General features: G+C 35.7%; 1 protein-coding gene and 1 non-coding gene across 2 annotated transcripts in view; one reads left to right on the forward strand and one right to left on the reverse strand.

The window, feature by feature from the left end:
* LOC139438838 (uncharacterized) overlaps positions 1–20,276 on the forward strand; it is a 396,979-nt gene that overhangs the window by 323,795 nt on the left and 52,908 nt on the right. The window lies entirely within an intron of this gene.
* On the reverse strand, positions 535–724 carry LOC111762505 (U2 spliceosomal RNA). The gene has a single exon (XR_002795604.1). It is a non-coding gene; the product is annotated as a U2 spliceosomal RNA (small nuclear RNA).

The following is a 20,276-nucleotide window of genomic DNA, read 5'->3' on the forward strand; positions in this document are numbered from 1 at the left end:
GTATTTTTTTCATTGCATACTTAATTTTCAAGGTTTTTGAGTCCCGAATTCTGTCAGAACTTTAAGGGTAAATAGGTATTTATGAGTACCATTAATTTACATTCACCCCTATATATATAACTGGTATGGATTCATTTAACACATCTTTAATTTTGGGTTGATTTCTTTCTATTGGCTAGAAAGTTACAAGTCTACTTCTCCATTCTATATGTACTTAGGGAACAGAAACTAATTTTAACATTAGTCTAGGCAAAATGTAATTAGGAAGGCAAATCTGCTGAAAAATACTCCCAGCCAAATTCCCAATTTTTTTTTACCATAATGCTATTTTAATGGAAGTGGCTTTTTATGAAATGCAAATGGCAAAGATTTGATTGATGCCTGTGAGCCTTTTATTTAATTTTGTGTGTTCCCTAATTTGTTAATAAAGGGACAGAGTAGGAGCACTCCACTCCTACCATTTCAGATACAGAGTGGATTATTAAAGTAGAACTATTATTATAAATGTTCAATTTAACCTAAAATAACTTTGCGTGTGTGTGCACCGTTCCTGGAAGTACTGCAATACCAGGTCGATGCACAAGTGGACAGAACAAGTTCCTGTTCCATCTCCTAGTTCCAAAAATCCATCTAATATATTGTCTTCAGATAGAGGATGTATCAGATAATAAACTGATAAGAACAGATACTACACTTGATCTTAGCCAAAAGGCAGAGACGCAATAAAAAGAACTTTTTAAATAACAAACCTAGGCCCTAATTTCTTCTCCAAAAGAGTATATGCCATGACAACCATAAGTAGAAGTGCTTTGTGGATCATCTCATGTTTCTCATCACTGCCCATCCATTAATGAGGATAATTGCAACCAAATTGCAACCAACTTTACTTGTGTGAATTTCCTTTTCTTTTAAGAAAATATATTCTGAATTTAGGATTTGGGTACTATGAGCAATTTTAAAGGAATTAAAAATTCTACTAAAAATAGCAACTGTTATCACTACCACAAATTATGAGTACTGAGTTTATGACAGACACTACATTAAGAGTTTTAATTTTTTCTTATTTTATATTATAACAGTTTTGTGAGAGTGATACTACTGTGTCATTTCCATTCATTCAGAGGAAGTAAGAGAAAACTTTACTAGTAAATATACAAATTAGAATTTGATTCCATATCAGACTAAAACCAATTCCAGTATTCTTAACCAATAGACTATTACAACTTGGTAAAAATATTTGTTTCTTAATTCTACAGCTGAAATCACATACTAACAGGTATATATTTCATAGTATTTCTTTTAGATTGTGTCTGAAAATGAATTTTTGGATTTTAATTTTGAACACATGCCACTACAATGTGATTTAAGTTTGAAATATCTGCTTTAAAATCCAAAAATTATATAAATGTTCAAAGGCTTCTATAAAATATGTGAGACATAAATGTTGTTTTCATCTACAGGCTTGTTTTTAGGTGAAACTAGATAATTGTCTAAGTAAATGGCCCTTAGAAAGGAAATGCTAATAATTTACCCAGTCCTCTGCCAAAATGCAAGATAATATTACTATTTGACTTTAAATTGAATATGATAAAAGTTAAAATATCCTGAATTTTGGTCATAATGTTATAACCTGTTTTGAAGATGAAATAATTTTGATTAAGGCACTCAGCACTTTGGTTTCATGAGCTAAGTAAAATATGAATTTACAAGATTAAGTATAGAAGTCCACATTCTATTGCTTACCAAATGTGTCTTCCAGGGTGTTTCCAAACAGTAAGGTGCTATGGAAATCTCCTAGAGGAGCATGGCAAAGGACTGTCACAGGTTATTTAAAGTTTTCAAGGGAAGGAGAGAGACTCGATCAATACCTTTAGACATGTCTTGGACATTGTGTGATTTACTAGTCCCAAATATTTCTCAGTTTAAATATTAGAGTGCACAACATTCCTTTTGATGATATTTTTCTTTTACAAAGCTGGATTACTCATGCTTATGGTGACAAAAAGCAAACACGGTGCAAATAGCAATGTGCAACATCTGAGAATTTATGTAGTGCCTAATAGAACATGCATCCATTAGTAAGTAATTGTGGTTATTTAAGAATGAAATACAAATACTACTTTTAAAAAAAATTGCATGTCATTTTTTTCCTAACTGCTACTAAGTTATTAGGACACATACTTAGCAAGTTGTTTGGATATAACTAAAAATTAATTGAGATATAATTCACATGCCTAAAAAATTTTCCCATTTGAAGTATACAATTCAATCATTTTTTAAAAAATACAGAGTTGTGCAAGCCTCAACAAAACTAATTGTAGGACATTTTCACCACACCCCCTTAAAAATAAACCTCATACCCATTAGCTGTTGCTCTCCATTTCTTCCCAACCACCAGCACTACCAATCACTAATCTACTTCCTCTATACATAGATTTGCCTATTCTGAACATTTTGGATAGATGGAATATATGATATGTGGTCTTTTGTGACTAATTACTTTCATTATCATAATGTTTTCATAGTTCATCCATGTATTTCATTATTTTTTATTGCTGAATAATATTTCATTATTGTTAGGTGCTTTTTAACATATCCATTCACCAGTTTATGTAAATTTGAGTTGTTGCCACTTTTGTCTATTATGAATAATATTGTTATGAGCACATGTATACAACTTTTTGAATGAGCTTGTATTTTCATTTGTCATGGGTGTGGAATTCCTAGGTAGAGTGCTAAGTCGATGTTTGTCATTTTGAGGAGCTTGCAAATTGTTTTCCAAAACAGTTTCAACATTTACTTTCCCACCAGCAAAGCATGAAGTTTCCAATTTTTCTCCATCTCTTCCAATACATATTATATATGTCTTTGATTATAATCATAGCAGTGGGTATGAAGTGGTATTTTTTGTGGTTTTAATTTGCATTTCCTTGGTGGTTAATATTGTTGAATATCTTTTAATGAGCTAAATGGTTTGAATGTCTTTTCTTTTTTTGGAGAAATATCTACTTAAATCCTTTGCCCATTTGCTAATTGGGTTATTTTTCTTTCTATATTGAGTTGTAAGTGTTGTATGGGTTTTCAATATTTTCTCACATTCAGTGAGTTTTATATTCATTTTCTTGATGTCCACTGAGATTTAAAAGTTTTTCATTTTAATGATATCCAATTTATCTATTTTGTCTTTTATTGGTTGTTCTTTTTTGTCATATCTAAGAATGCTTTGCCTAAGTCAAAGCATAGAAATTTACTCCTATATTTTCTTCTACAAATTGTATTGTTTCATTTAGGTCTTTATACATTTTTTATGTATGGTGTGAGGAAGAGGTTCAACTTTATTCTTTTGCATATAGATATTGTTTTCTTAACAGCATTTGTTGAAAAGGATTTGCTTCCCCTGTCAGTGAATTGTTTGGCATCCTTGTCAAAAATCAATTGACCCTAAATGTGCAGGTTTATTTCTGGATTCTCATTCTACTCCATTAATCTATATGTCTATTCTTATGCCAGTATCATGCAGTATTTGATGCTGTAGCTTTGTAGTAAGTTTTGAAATCAGGAAAGGTAAATCCCACAAATTTATTCTTCTTTTTCTAGATTGTTTTGAGTATTCTGAGTCCCCTGAATTTCCATATGAATTTTAGTACCAACTTGTCAATTTGCACAAAGAAATGAGCTGGGAATTTGATAGGGATTGTGTTCATTCTGTAAATTTAATTTGGAGAGTATTGTCATTTTAGCAATATTAAGAGTCCTGATCCATGGACATGGGATATCTTTCCATTTATTTAGATCTTTTTAAATTTCTTTCAACAATGTTTTATATTTTTCAGAGCACAATTTTGTACTTCTTTTGTTAAATTTATTTCTAAATATTTTATTTATTTTGATGCTATTGTAGATGGAATTGTTTTTGTAGGTCAGTTATCGGATCATTTATTGCTAATGTATAGAAATGCAAATAATTTTTGTGTTTTGCTCTTGAACCTACAATCTTTCTTAGTTTATCAGGTTTAATAAGTTCCCATCTAGTTCTAGTTTGTTAAGTGTTTTTTGCTTGTTTTTTTATTATCATGGATTAGTCAAATTCTTCATCTGTTTTGATTGAGATGATCACGTGGTTTTCAGAGTTTATACTCTTGATATTGTGCATTATATTAATAGGTTTTGGATGTTACATTCCTGGGTTAGTTCCCACTTGATTTGATTTGGTGGTATTTTGATGAACATTTTGAGTCAATTTCTAAGGGAGTTTTTCCGTAGTTTCCTTTTATAAATTTTATTTCACCTAGATGCCTTTTTTATTGGTATCTTTTTTTAATTAGAGACGTTGTCCACTAACAGAAAAGTCATGTTAAAAATACAACATTCCCATATACACCCTGATTATTGATATTTTGCATTAGTATAGTACCTTTGTTATAAGTATTAAAAGAATATTAAAATATTACTTGTAACTGTAGTCCCAAGTTTATATTGTGTTCTTTCCCATATACCACCTTATTATTAACACCTTATAAAATTGTCATATATTTGTTATAATTCATAAAATAATATTCTTATACTTATACTGTTAACCCCAGTCCACTGTCCATAACAGGGATCTCTGTCTTATAAAGCCCCTGTTGCATCTTCTTTCATTCTAGCAACATATATGACCCAAAACATCCTCTTTTAACCACATTCACCAACATAATTCAGCACTGTTAATTATACTCACAATAATGTGTTACCATCACCACTATCCATTTCCAAACCCTTCCAATCAACTAAAATAAAAATTCTGCACAAATCAGGCATTAGTTCCTCATTCTCTATCCCAACTCTATCCCCTGGTAAGGTATATTCTTGATTCAAATTCTGAGTTTGCTTATTAGTTCCTATCAGTGAGATCATACAATACTTACAGTTCTGTGTCTGGCTTATTTTACTCAGCATAATGCCATCAAGGTTCATCCATTAGGACTTCATTACTTTATATAGTTGAATAATATTCCATCATATGGATATATGCCACATTTTGTTTATCCATTTATAGTTTGGTGGACACTTGGGTTGCTTCTATCTTTTGGCAATTGTGATAATTCCTCTATGAAGATCGGTGTGAAAATGTGTATTTGAGTCCATGCTTTCAATTCTTCAGGGTATATACCTAGTTATGGAATTGCTGGGCCATGTTGTAATTCTATATTTAGCTTTCAGAGGAACTGCCAAAACTTCTTCCACAGAGGCTCCACCATTCGACAATCTAATCAGCAATGAATCTAACCTATTTCTTCACATCCTCTCCAATACTTGTTGTTTTCTGTTGTTTTAATAGTAGGTGTGAAATGATATCTCATTGTGGGTTTGAATTGCATTTCTCCTAATAGCTAGTGATATTGAGTGTGTTTTTGTATGCTTGCTCACCATTTGTATATTCTTTTTTGGAGAACGTTTATTAAAGCTTTTTACTCATTTTTAATTGGGTAGTTTGTGTCTTTATTATTGAATGGTAGCATTTCTTTATATATTGTGCATATTAAACCCTATTGGATATGTGGTTCCCAGATTTCTCCCATTAAGTAGTTTGCCTTTACACTTTCGTGACGAAGTCCTTTGTTGCACAAAAGTTTTAAATATTAAAGAGGTCCCATTTCTATTTTTTTTATTGTTTATGCCTTGGCTATAAAGTCTAAGAAACCATTCCTGTCACAAGATCCTAAAGATTCTTCCTTGTATTTTCTTCCAGGAGTTTTATAGTCCAGGTTCTTACACTTAGGTCTTTGATCCATGTTTACTTAATTTTTGTTTGTAGTATGAGATAGCTGCCCTCTTTCATTCTTTTGCATGTAGATATTCAGGTCTTTCAGTACCATTAGTTGAAGAGGCTATTCTTTCCCAATTAAGTGGATTTGACAGCCTTGTCAAAAATTAATTTGCCATAGATGTGAGAGTCTATTTCTGAACTCTCAATTTAATTCCATTGGTGAAATCTATTCTTGTGCTAGTACCACACTGTATGTATCTATATATCCATTTTATTTACCCATTCATTGGTTGATGGGCACTTGGGTTGTTTCCATTTTTTGGCAATTGTGAATAATGCTGCTTAGAATGTCATTGTGCAGATGTCAATTCACATCCCAGTTTTGAGTTCTTCTGAATATAGTCCTGGTAGGTAGATTGCTGGATCATACAGCAGTCCTATATTTAGCTTCCTAAGGAACTGCAGAACTATCTTCAGTTCTACATTCCCAGTAACAGTAAAGGAGTGTTCCTATTTCTCCAGATCCTCAGCAGCTCTTGTAATTTTCTATATTTTTAATAATGGTCATTCTAAGATGTGAAATGGTATCTCATTGTAGTTTTGATATGCATTTCCCTAACAGCTATTGATGCTGAGCATCTTTTCATGTGCTTTTTGGCCATTTGTAGTTCATTGTTGGAAAATGTCTGTTCAAGTTCTGTGCTAATTTTTAATTGGGTCATTTGTCTTTTAATCAATGGCTTGAATGATCTCTTTATATAATATGGAAATCAAACACTTATCTGTAATGTGGTTTCCAAATATTTTCTCTCATTGAGCAGACTGCTTTTTCACCTTCTTAAAGTCCTTTGAAGCACAAAAGTGTTTAATTTTGAGGAAGTTCCATTTATCTATTTTTTCTTTCATCACTCATGCTTTGAGTGGAAGTTTAAGAAACCATCACCTATCACCAGATCTTAAAGATCTTTTCCTACAATTTCTTCTAGGAGTTTTATAGTTATAAATTTTATATTTAGGTCTTTGATCCATTTTTGAATTATTTTTTTGTATAAGGTGTGAGATAGTGGTCCTACTTTCTTTCTTTTGGTTATGGATATCAAGTTCTCTTAGCAGTATTTTTTTAATAAACTGTTCTGACCCATCTGGGTGGACTTGACAGCCTTGTCAAAAATCACTTCACCCTAAATATAAGGGTTCATTTCTGAACACTCAAATCAGTTCACTGGTCCATATTTCTATCTTTAGCTAATACCATGATGTTTTTACCACTGTAGTTAGGAAATATGATTTAAAATCAGGAAGTGAGAGTCCTTCAACTTCATTCTTCTTTTTTAAGATGTTTCTGACTGTTCAGGGGCTCTTACACTTCCAAATAAATTTGATAATTGTCTTTTCCATTTCTTCAAAAAGGAGGTTGGAATTTTTGTAGGGATTGCATTGAGTCTGTAAATCAGTTTTGGGTAGAATTGTCATCTTACCAATATTTAGTCTTCTAATTCATGAATATGGACTGCCCTTCCATTTATTTAGGTCATTGTTCATTATTTTTAGCAATATATTGTAGTTTTCTTAATACAAATCCTTTACATCTTTGGTGAAGTTTATTCTTTAATATTTCTTATTTAATTGTTATTTTAAGTGGAATTTTTTTATGATTTCATTCTCAGCTTGCTCAGTACTTGTGTATAGGAACACTACTGAATTTGCATATTAATCTTGTATCCTACCACTCTGCTGCAATCATTGATAAGCTTTAGTAGCTTTGTTGTAGATTTTTCAGGACTTTCTAGGTATAGGATCATATCATCTGTAAATAACCTTCTATTTGGATGCCTTTAACTTTATTTTCTTGCCTAAATTCTCTAGCTAGAACCTCTCTGACTGGATACCTTTTATGTCTTTTTCTTGTCTGATTGCTCTAGCAAGAATCTCTAGCACTATATTGAATAAGAATGGGGACAATGTATATTCTTGTCTCATTTTCAATCTCAATGGGAAAGTGTTCAGTCTTTCACCATTGAGTACCATGTTAGCTGTGTGTTTTCCATATATGCATTTTATCATATTGAGAAAGTTTCCTTCTACCTTTTGGAGGTTTTTTTAATCAAGAAAGGGTGCTGTAAGTTCAAATGCTTTTTCTGCCTCAATCGAGAGGATCATGTGATTATTCTTCTTCAACTTATTACTATGGTATATTACACTAATTCATTTTTTTGCATTGAACCACCCTTGCATGTGCAGGGTAAAACCACCTTGATCATGGTGAATAATTCTTTTAATGATTAGTGAGCATTTTGTTAAAGATTTTTGCATTATATTCATTAGGGAAATTGTTCTGTAATTTTTTATAATATCTTTGTCTGGCTTTGATATTAGGGTGATGTAGGATTCATATATTAAGTTTGATAATATACCCTCCTGTTCAATTTTTTTGGAAGAGTTTGAGGTAGATTGGCATTAAATCTTCTTGGAATAATTGTAGAATTCACCTGATGCCACCCGTTTCTGGGTTTTCATTTTATGGAGGTTTTTAATAACCATTTCAATCTCTTTACTTGTGATTGGTTTGTTGAAGTATTCTTTTTCTTCTAAGGTCAGTGTATGTCATTAGTGTGCTTCTAGTAATGTGTCCATTTCATCTATGTTGTCTAGTTTGTTTTCATACAGTTATTTATAGTATCCTCTTATGATACTATGTGTGGTCAATAGTAATATCCCCTCTCTGATTTTATTTCTTCTAATGTTCTTTCTCTTTTCTGTCAGCCTAGCTCAGGGTTTGGTTTTTTTTTTTTTTCTGTTATGTAAACATCTAGTTTGATTTTGTTAATTCTTTTATTGTTTTTTGTTGTTGTTCTCAATTTCATTAATTTATGCTCTGATCTTTATTACATTCCTTCTGCTTGATTTAGGAATAGTTTGCTGTTATTTGTCTAGTTCCTCCAGCTGTTTAGTTAAGTGTTTGATTTTAGCTCTTTCTTCTTTTTTAATGTAAAATTGAGGGCTATAAATTTTGCCCTCAGCTTTCCCTTCACTGCATCCCTTATAGTTTGATAAGTTGTGTCTTGAGATATTTACTGATTCCTCTTGCCATTTCTTTTGACCCACTGATTATTTGAGTGTGCTGTTTAATCTCCATATAGTTGTCATTTTTCCCTTTTTTTTTGGTCTGTTATTAATTTCTAGCTTCATTCCATTATTATCATTAAGTGGTGTGTATAATTTCTTTTTTTTTTTTTTTTTAAAGATTTATTTATTTATTTAATTTCCCCCCTTCCCCTGGTTGTCTGTTCTTGGTGTCTATTTGCTGCGTCTTGTTTCTTTGTCCGCTTCTGTTGTCGTCAGCCGTACGGGAAGTGTGGGCAGGCCATTCCTGGGCAGGCTGCTCTTTCTTTTCACGCTGGGCGGCTTTTCCTCACGGGCGCACTCCTTGTGCGTGGGGCTCCCCCACGCGGGGGACACCCTTGCGTGGCACGGCACTCCTTGCGCGCATCAGCACTGCGCATGGCCAGCTCCACACGGGTCAAGGAGGCCTGGGGTTTGAACCACAGACCTCCCATATGGTAGACGGACGCCCTAACCACTGGGCCAAAGTCCGTTTCCCTATAATTTCAATCTTTAAAAATGTGTAGAGATCTGTTTTGTGACTTAACATATGGTCTGTCCTGGAAAAAGATCTAGGAGCATTCGAAAAGAATGTATATCTTGCCATTTTGGGTTTCAGTGCTCTATGTATGTCTGTTAAGTCCAGCTCATTCATCATAGTTTTCTAACACTCTATTTCCTTATTGATCCTCTGTCCAGATGTTTTATCCAATGATAATAATGTTATACTGAATTCTCCAACTATTATTGTAGAGACAACTATATCTTCAGTTTTTTTCAGTGTTTGCCTTGTGTATTTTGGGGCACCCTGTTAGAAGCAGAAATATTCATGATTTTTTATTTCTTTCTGGTGTATTGCTTATGTTATTATTATATAATGTCATTCCTTGGCTCTAATAACAGCTTTGCTTTTAAAGTTTATTTTACTTTAAAATATTTTTAGCTACTTCAGTTTCTCTTTTGGTTACTGCATGTATCGAATATCTTTTCACTTTCAAACTATTCGTATCTTTGGGTCTAAAGTAAGTCTCATGTAGACAACATATTGATGGCTTATATTTTTTATCCATACCACCAGTCTCTTTCTTTTGATTGGGGAGTTTAATCATTAACATTCAATGTTATTACTGTAAAGGTAGTACTTACTTCACCCATTTTGACGTTTGGGTTTTATCTGTCATACCTTATTTTCACCACTCTTTTTATACTTTTAGTTACTTTTGCTGAGAATCTTAATTTCTAGACAGTCTTTCAAGCCTCTCTCTTCTTCTTTTCTGTTCAGACTGCAGCACTTCCTTTAGCATTGCCTGCAAGGCTCATCTCTTGGTGACATAATCTCACTCAGTTTCTTATTTATTTGAATAAATTGAAATAAATTCAACTTATTTTGGAACTTTATACTCAATCTCAATTTTTTAGTTCCTAAGTATCTTACTCTCATTTTTCAAAAGATAATCTTGCTGGATTTAAGATTCATGGCTGGCAGTTTTTCCCTTTCATTGTCTTGAACATATACCACTGTCTTCTTGCTTCCATGGTTTCTGATGAAAAATCCATACTTATAGAGAATCTTTTGTATTATGAATGTATCTCTTTTCTCTTCCTGCTTTCAGAATTCTCTGTCTTTGGTTCAGTGTGTCTAATTAGTATGTGTTTCCGTGTAGGTCTATTTGTATTTATTCAGGTTGGAGTACATTGTGCTTCCTGGACACAGATACCTTTGTCCTTCTCAAGAATTGAAAAATTTTCTACCATTATTTCCTCAAATATTCCTTCTACCCATTTTCCTTTCTCTTGTCCTTCTGGAACACAATGTCATTTATGTCTGCATGCCTCTTGCCATCATTCAGTTCTCTAAGACACTTTTCAATTTTTTCCATTCTTTTCTTTATGTGTTCTTTTGTGTGTTTTCTTTCAGAAGACCTGTCTTCAAGCTCACTGACCTTTTCTTCTGCCTCCTCAAATCTGCTGTTTTATGCCCAGGGTATTTTTAATTTCATTTATTGTGCCCTTCATTCCCATAAGATGTGTTATTTTTCTTGGTATGTTTTCAAATTCTTCCTTGTGTTCATCCAGTGTCTTAATATCCTTAATCTCTTTAGTCATCTCATTGAATTTTTAGGAGATTGGTTTGAACACCTGTGATTAGTTGTCTCAACTAATGTATGTCATCTGGAGGTTTTGTTTCTTTCCTTTGACTGGGCATATCTTCCTGTTTCTTGGTATGGCTTGTAATATTTTTCTGGTGTCTTGGCACCTGATTTTCTTGATGTATTTCTTATAACTCTAGTCTAGGGCTTCTCGTTGATTAGCTTTGTGCTAAAGCCCCTCTCTGATACTTGATTCAACTTATTTGGGAACTTTATAATAGTTTGTGTTTATTCAATCTTAATTTTTTAGTTCCTATTCATCTGTTTCTTGCCCTTTCTTCCTTGCTATGTGTGGAATAGGAACTTAGGATGTGGTTGGTACTGTAGGCCATGCAGGCTGAAGCTGCCCACATTGTCCTGGGAACCAATGAAGCTCCATCCAACTTTCTCCCCTGCCAGGGACAGGAATGACTCTGTATAGCCTTAGACAATAACCCAACTGTACATGCCACAAATGTATTTGCCTGGAGAGAATGATGAAGTTCCACACACCTTCTTCCCTGAACTGGAGTGAGGATGGAGCCTCAGATGTGCATAGCAGTCTAGGTAGTGTGGGTCGACAATGTCTGTAGTTGCCAGTAGAGGTTGATGAAGCACCAACCCCTCCTTTCCCTGCCAGTAGGGTGATTCTGTAGTTTTATCCAGCAGTAAATCTGCACAGGCTGAAAGTGACTCTAGTTTCCCAGAGATGCTGAAGCAGCTCTGTCCCCCTTCTTTTCCTGTAAAGGGCAGGACTGTAGCAACAGGTGTGTACAAAAATGTAGCCCTTTCAGGTCAAAAGCAACTGCATCTGTCCAGGGAGACTGATGCAGTTCCCTTCCTTCCCTGTAAGAGATGGGAATGGAGCCACATATGTGGGTAATAGTCTAAACAGTATGGGCAGAAACTGACTGCAGTTTCCTGGAGAGACTGATGCATCTCTGCCCACCATCATTCCTGCCAGGGGCAGGGCCAGATCCCAGACTGGGGCAGCAATCTGAACTGGTTGGAAAGAAGCTGGTCCCTACCATCCAGGAGGTGTCAGTGATTTTCAATTAGCGTCATTTCTCCTCCTGTCAGGGCCAGAGGCAAAACAGAGGCTACCAGCCTCTTTTTGACTTGGACAGGTTCTAACTTTAGCTGTACTTAAGATTGTACTTTACCAGCTGAATTTACTAATCAGTAGCTGAAATCAGTGCCTGGCTGTCTCTTCCTCCCCTGTTTTGGGGAAGTAAAATGGAGCTTCTGGCTCCAACCAGGGAGAAGCTCCCAAAAGTGTCCTAGTACACCAGCAGGGGATGGGAATCAGGCTCCACAATGTGAAGTGCTCTACTCATGAATCTTCACTGTGGATAGCCAGTCTCCTCTTTCCATTTTTCCAAGGATGCTGCAAGGTGCTTTTATTGTCTCCTGAGCCTATAGATAGCTTCTGGCTGATTATTAACTGCACTGTATGACAGTCTGACTCTTAGAACTCCCTACTCTGCCATCATCTTGTCTATTGATTTTATTAGATTTTCTTAAATAAATATTTCCTTATTTTCCCAATGTTCTTAGGAAAATTTGTATAAGCATTTAATGGTTGTTTTTTTAAAACTAAATTTCATCTGTAATGGATGTTATTTGGAAGCAAGCATCTAAGGAGCTCCTCATGCAATTGGATATTGTCTGTTACTATTTCTTTTGGCCTAGGAAGACCACAGAAAAATTATTAAGATACTAAAAGTATAATCACATAGAAAGTTTGGAGAATTGCGTACTAGAATAAATTATTAAGCTTTTGCAAATTTTAAATTTACATCTTTAAAATAGAATGACTTATAGCTCATACTATGAGAATTAAGCAAAATATATTTATAAATGTTCCTTACACATATGAAGCTAATCATATATTTGACTATTTTTCATTTAATTTCATATCTTAATTATGAGGATAACATATACTATGTGTAAAAGGGAATGTAAAATACTGTAAACATTATTCCGGTTTTAGAATAATTTTCTCAAACATTATTCCCTTTTGTCCTTAATCCAATACAATGATAATGTTATTAGTGTAGGGGGTACTGTTTCTATGTACATATGTGAACTCAAGTCTTTCTTGAAATTCAACATATAGACTACAAATACAAAGAATAAATAAAAAGCAGCACCTCTGTTTACCTTTATATGTTTGATCAAAGTAGAAGGCTCAGTTCATATTCTCTCTTGAGGAATAAGATCCAGTAGGCACTAATAGCCCAGAACTGCTTGTGAAACCATCAGGTCTTCATATCTGGTCATTACTCACCAGGAAATCCTCTGGCCTTGATTATTATTTTCTAATTTAGGTCCATTTAAAACTGAATGCCAGAGCCCATGTAGATTGAATGTGTATGAAAGCCTACTGTTTTTATGTCATGAAGAGCTTACTGCATTTCATTTTCTTAATTCATGTGAAAATTTCAAGTGTTTCATTTGGTGGGAAGAGTACTATTGGGTCCATAATCTTTCCTGAAACACATTTTATCTGAAAGCAAAAGAAGGAATATTTTCCTAATTATTATTTGGAAAATAAAGTGTTCATCTTTCAATCCTTAATATACTCTCAAAATTTTTTCCAAATTTAGTTTTTAGAATCTATGACTAGAAAACATACAACTTTTATTTTGTTTCTTGCTGTCAAAAATTTGGCAAAACAGGGAAACGGACTTTGGCCCAGTGGTTAGGGCGTCCGTCTACCATATGGGAGGTCCGCGGTTCAAGCCCCGGGCCCCCTTGACCCGTGTGGAGCTGGCCCATGCGCAGCGCTGATGCACGCAAGGAGTGCCGTGCCACGCAAGGGTGTCCCCCGCGTGGGGGAGTCCCACGTGCAAGGAGTGCGCCCGTGAGGAAAGCCGCCCAGCGTGAAAAGAAAGAGCAGCCTGCCCAGGAATGGCGCCGCCCACACTTCCCGTGCGGCTGACGACAACAGAAGCGGACAAAGAAACAAGACGCAGCAAATAGACACCAAGAACAGACAACCAGGGGAGGGGGGGAAATTAAATAAATAAATAAATCTTTAAAAAAAAAAATTTGGCAAAACAATACAATGAGATTATGTTAGAAAGTTTGATGTGACATTTTCTTTAAATTGTCTTCAGGAACCATAAAATTTTTTAGCTAATATCAGAAATTGATGGTGGAATTGAAGAGTTAAGAAAAGAAATAAAACTGATTATTAGTAATTTGGGGGAGAGAGGAATAGGAGACAAATGGTACAGAGAATAAGCAATGAAAATAAAGGGGAAAGTTTAAAAGTCAAAATAGCATACTATGCTAAAAAACATTTGCATGGATTACAGAGTTTCAAATATATTTGTCTGCGAGTCTTTCTTTCTTAATAAGGATCATTTACCTGAAGAAAGAGGAACCCACTAAAATTAACTGCAGTGAAAAGGGAGTTCATTATAAAAACGCTGAGGAAACTAAAAAATCCATTTGCCAGAAATATCACTGGGCCTCATTGGTACTAGAAAGCTATAGTTTATTCTCTCTGTATTTGGGATATTTATTCTATTCTCTTTGTTTCTTTCTTTGCATATTTCTTCCATTTACTTCATCATACCCATTATCTTTGAAAAGTCATCAGTGTCTTCTTTATAATTATAGTCCATATATGACTCTGACTAGTCTAAACACCAAATTCTTACACTATTTGCTGCATGTTTACCCATTTCTTCCTGCCCAAAACTCATTTATTCAGAATGAGTGACTTCATCCAAACTCCATGTACAGACAATATAATTGGCTGAATTTGATAAACTGTCTTCTCATGGTCTAATTAATCTAAATGAAAGTATGAAGTCTGTTCTATGCTGGATTGAACTATTTCTCTAAGAAGAGGAAAGGCATATTTGCATATCTATTATGTACTGTCTAGTAAACTCCTTGAGAGGAGAAATCATGTGCTATTTTCTTTTTTGCAGTGCAGCACCTTGCATGATTTTAGGATGGATATTTGATAGAATAATCTTCTTCACTTTGAAGGCAGTTTGCATTTGTGCCTCCGGGGGTATTGCTATTGTCACATATGAAGAAAGTATTTGAGTTCCTTCTTTTTTATGGTTATAATCAGAGTAACTTTTGCTTAAGAACAATGGTGCTTAACCTTTTTTGGAAAGTCAACTTATTTGAATAAATTTTGAAGACATTTTCCATAGTGAGAATGTGGAACAATGATAGTACCCTCTATGCATTTTTATAGGCCAGCAATCTCCAAAGTATGTTTATCAGTACATTTATGCTAAATTTACACAGAACCCAAATAAATAAAATATCTAAAAATGAAATGCTGTAGTTAGAACAAGAGTAAAAACCCAAGCTCTGCCCACTAAGCCCCCTCTCTGCATTTATCAGAGTTAAATCCTCCCCCAACTTTTGAGCCACCACAAAAGAAGTCCAATCTCCTGAGACCTCAATTTTTAAACCACCACTTTTAGATTTAAAAAGAATACATTTATTGTCTAACTTGCTCAATTCTTGAATATATATTTTCCTTTTAAGTACATAAGAATGGGATATAAAATATTTTGTTAAAAACAGGAAGAAGTTTTACTGTTTATTTCTCCCCATTGCTGTAAATTTCTTAGGTGTAAGAGTCAAAATCAGAGAATCATTTATTCAATGAACCTTTAGTAAACTTTATTTGCTACATTTTGTGCTTTGCATAAAACAGTGGGTAAGGCAAGTCTTTGCTTTCAGGTATTCAGACTCTATGCTAGAAATATTTTAATGGGTGTATTAGTCAGGGTTCTCTAGAGAAACAGAATCAACAAGAGATATCTGTTAATAGTATACAATTCTATAAGAGTCACTCATGCAGCTGTGGGGATGCACAAGTCCAGATTCCACAGGCAGGCCGCAACCAGGGGCTGCAATGAAAGCCCAATGAAAGTGCTTGGCAACTTCTGGGAGATGTTGGCTGTCCAAAGCCGAGCTGGGAAATTCTCTCTCAATGCTGGAATCACTTCCACTTTTAAGGGATTCAACTGATTGAGTTAAGCGTCACTCATTGCTGATGGCAATCTCCCTGATTAATGTAATTAAAACCAGCTATCTATGATTTACCACTGCAGTAGAGTCAATGCTTACTAAAGCCCATAAATATCCTTGTATTATAATTAGCCCAGTGCTTGCTTGACTAAACAACTGCGCACAATTACCTGGCTGAGTTTACACAATAGCCTAACCATCACAGTCCACCCCTTGTCAACTTGGCAACCATACACATTACCTTAAACCATACTTAGTCTCTAAGTAAAAATAGTAACAGACATGCATATATATATATATATGCATATATATTTTTGCCTAACGATGTTCAACTTTCCTGTGTACAACCGAAAATGCATTAATTCCATTCAGAATAGGCTGCAAGTTCTTGGGTAATATTCACTCTCAAACTTAACATCTTCAAATATTATGACATGAAACAGATACAACTTGTTATATGATAAGGGGAAAGTTTGGGGAAGAAGACAAAGAAATTCATTTTGTGTACATATACAATCATCATTATAATGAAACAAGGAGGAAAGATTCATGACCACTATAGTCCTTGTTTCTGTAACTGGTCATGTGGTCGAAGTTCATATTTATCACTACCTTCTTCCACTACCCATCCATTCTCCTCAGCAAGCACTTCAGCTGGCTGTGGTCCTTTCCTGGTGGGGTAACCCAAACTTTCATTCCTTAAGTTTCAGGGCCATTATTAGCCCTACTTTGATTGGGTTGTTGTAATTTCCCATTGACTTTAATCATAGGACATGGCAGTACTAGGAGATGCCCTAGAGGATCTCCTGTATTCCAGGCAAACTATTCTTTACCCTCATTATGTAGATGCAGTCCTTTTTCCCCTTGATAGGCAGGATCAATCACCCCAGACAGTACAGTAATTCCCTTTTTGACTGTTGATTCAGAGGTAAGAGGAGCCCAAAGGCCAGATGACAGTTTTAAAATCCACATCAATGGAACCATTGTTGTGCTCCCTGGTGATAGCACTCCTCCTTTTTGGAATAAAACCTGTAGACCAGCAGGGTTTGAGGTTGCAATGACAGGAAGCAAAAATTTTCACAGTGGGTCACTAGGGGTAATAGTCAGTGGTGCCACTCCCATTTCTACCCCTTGATTCCTGGACCCATGGATCCTGGTTATGGGAGAAAGAGCACCATAAAGTGGATGCTGATTTAGAGTATACACGGCCTCCTGGAGAGCATTGCCCCGGTCCTGCAAGGTACTGCCACCTATTTGGTACTGTAATTGAGTCCTCAAAAGGCCATTCCACCATTCTATCAATGCAGCTGCTTCAGGGTGATGGGGAACATGAAAAGACCAGTGAATTCCATGGGCATGTGCCTGTTCCCACACATCATTTGCTGTGAAATGGGTTCTGTGATCAGAGGCAATGTTGTGGGGAATGCCATGGCAGTAGATAAGACATTCAGTAAGTCCACAGATGGTAGTTTTGGAAGAAGCATTGTATGCAGGAAATGCAAACCCATATCCAGAGTATGTGTCTACTCCAGTTAAAACAAATCGCTGTCCCTTCCATGGTGGAAGTGGTCCAGTGTAGTCAACCTGCCACCAGGTAGCACCTCGAGGAATGGTGCCATAACAGGGGCTGAGTGTGGGTCTCCGCTGCTGGCAGATTGGGCACTTAGCAGTGACTATAGCCAAGTCAGCCTTGGTAAGGGGAAGTCCGTGTTGCTGAGCCCATGCATAACCTCCATCCTTACCTTCGTGGCCACTTTGTTCATAAGCCCACTGGGCAATGACAGGAGTGGCTTGGGAAAGAGGCTGAGCATTAGCCACAGAGTGGGTCATCTTATCCACTTGATTATTAAAATCTTCCTCCTGAAGTTACCCTCTGGTGAGCATTCATGGGACACAAAAATTTTCATGTTTTTTGTCCACTCAGAAAAGTCAATTCACATACCTTTTTCCCAGACCTCTTTGTCACCAATTTTCCAAGCATGTTCCTTCCAAGTCCCTGACCATCCAGCCAAACCACTGGCAAAAGCCCATGAGTCAGTGTACAAACACACCTCTGGTCATTTCTTCTTCCAAGCAAAATGAACAGCCAGGTGCACTGCTCAAAGTTCTGCCCACTGGGAGGATTTGCCCTCACCACTGTCCTTCAGGGATGTCCCAGAAAGGGACTACAGTGCTGCAGGTGTCCACTTTTGGGTGGTATCTGCATATCATGCAGAACCATCTGTAAACCGGGTCCAAGTGTTCTTTTCCTCAGTCAACTGATGGTAAGGGCCTCTGCAAGAAGCCAAAGCTCTGGGCTGGGAAAGAGAAAGAAACAAGACAGGGGTGGTGACCATGGGCATTTGGGCTACTTCCTTGTAACTTACTCGTGCCTTCAGGACCCCCTTGAGCCCTTTTCTTGTATATAGCACTTTTACTTTATCATGGAGTACTGCTGTGTATGCACAACTTTATGGTTTGGTGTGTCAGACAATACCCAGCTCATGATAGGCAACCAGGTCTCATGGTAACTTGATAGCCCATGGTTAAGCATTCAGTCTCTATGAAGGCCTAGTAGCAGGCCAAAAGCTGTTTCTCAAAAGGGGAGTAGTTGTCTGCAGAGGATAGCAGGGCTTTGCTCCAAAATCTAAGGGTCTGCATTGTGATTTTCCTATAGCAGTCTGCCAAAGGCTCCAAACAGCATATCTATTTGCCATGGAAACTTCCAGCACCATTGGATCTGCTGGATCACATGGCCCAAGTGGTAGTGCAGCTTGCGCAGCAGCCTGGACCTGATACAGAGCCTCTTCTTGTTCCAGTCCCAAATCAAAAAGGAGTAGCTTTTCTGGTCACCCGGTAAATGGGCCAGAGTAGCACACCCAAATGAGAAATGTATTGTCTCCAAAATCCAAAGAGACCAACTAAATGTTGTGCTTCTTTTTTTTTTTGGTTGTAGGAGGAGCCAGATGCAATAGCTTATTCTTCACTTTAGAAGGGATATCGCGACATGCCTCACACCACTGGACATCTAGAAATTTCACTAAGGTGGAAGGACCTTGTAATACAGTTAGCCAAGTGCTTGCTTGACCAAACAACTGGGCACAATTACCCCAAATTGGCACAATAGCCTAACCATCACAATGGGAAAATTTATTTTACTAGATTTACTGTAAAAGAGAGAGCATATTTAGAACCAACAATGTAAAGTAACTAGCAAATACTTTAGAATACATAAATAAAAAGTCCAGGAGTTTACATTCTCCCACTCTCATTCTGCTCCTGAATCTTGGCCATAAGACTTGGTATAATTCTGCCTCTTCCTGTTTCTCTTGAACTTTTGATTTCTCTCCCATTCCCCAGTATGATATTAAACATTGATTGCCTAACAAAATTTCAAAATGTCTGCAAGTTTTATAATTAACATCACTGGTTTAGGGTATTCATGTAGTAGTGATACTAAGAGAAAAATAAATATTTCTGCTTGTTCTGAAAAAGTACATTTTTTGGCCATGTGAATACAATGTTGAAGTAGCAAAATATTTTTAGAAGCAAATGGATTTGGCTATGTCTAATGCATCTTCATACAGTTGAATGGTACCCATATGAGTTCCCTGGATTCTTTTGCCTGGCACAGAAAACTGAAATCTACACCAAGTTTTGATCACACAAGGAAAAGAGTTTATTAAACCAGTAGAGGTTAGGAGACAGACAAAGTCTCAAATCTGCCTCTAAGAAGGCTAAAGTTTTATTATTTTCAGACTTAGAGAGGTATGGATAGAGATACTGGGATGTCAAAAGATATTGCTTGATTTGTCTAGTTGAAAGTGTGTAAGCTCAGGACCTAGAGATTGGCTGTTGTAAACATCTGTTTACAGGTTACAAACTGGTTTGTCAATTGCTTAATATCCACTAGGACTAACTAAGTCTAGTTAGGTAATACATAAAGTTGTAAATACTTAAACACACATAAGACAATGATAAACAAACAAAGTTTGTTTGGGGGAAATACATAAAGTTATAAATCACCTAATTAGCATGACTAAGCTAAACAAAACAGGCCATTAAGGGCTATTAAGGATTGAAAAAATCCAGTCATATTAAATTAATGGAATAAAAACAGTAAGTTACAAGTTAAAGATTATACAGTTTTAAAAATAAAACATAGTATTTAAAATTAAAGAAATAAGTGTCAAATATTTGTTTCTAGCTACTTTCAAAAGTTAATAATTCAGCCTGGCTCAGACAAAGAAAAAAAAGTGGAAAGCAAGAACTTGCTAAACGGAGATAAGGAAAAGGAAAACAGG

This window comes from Dasypus novemcinctus, chromosome 4, assembly GCF_030445035.2.
Source record: "Dasypus novemcinctus isolate mDasNov1 chromosome 4, mDasNov1.1.hap2, whole genome shotgun sequence".
Lineage (NCBI taxonomy): Eukaryota > Metazoa > Chordata > Mammalia > Cingulata > Dasypodidae > Dasypus > Dasypus novemcinctus.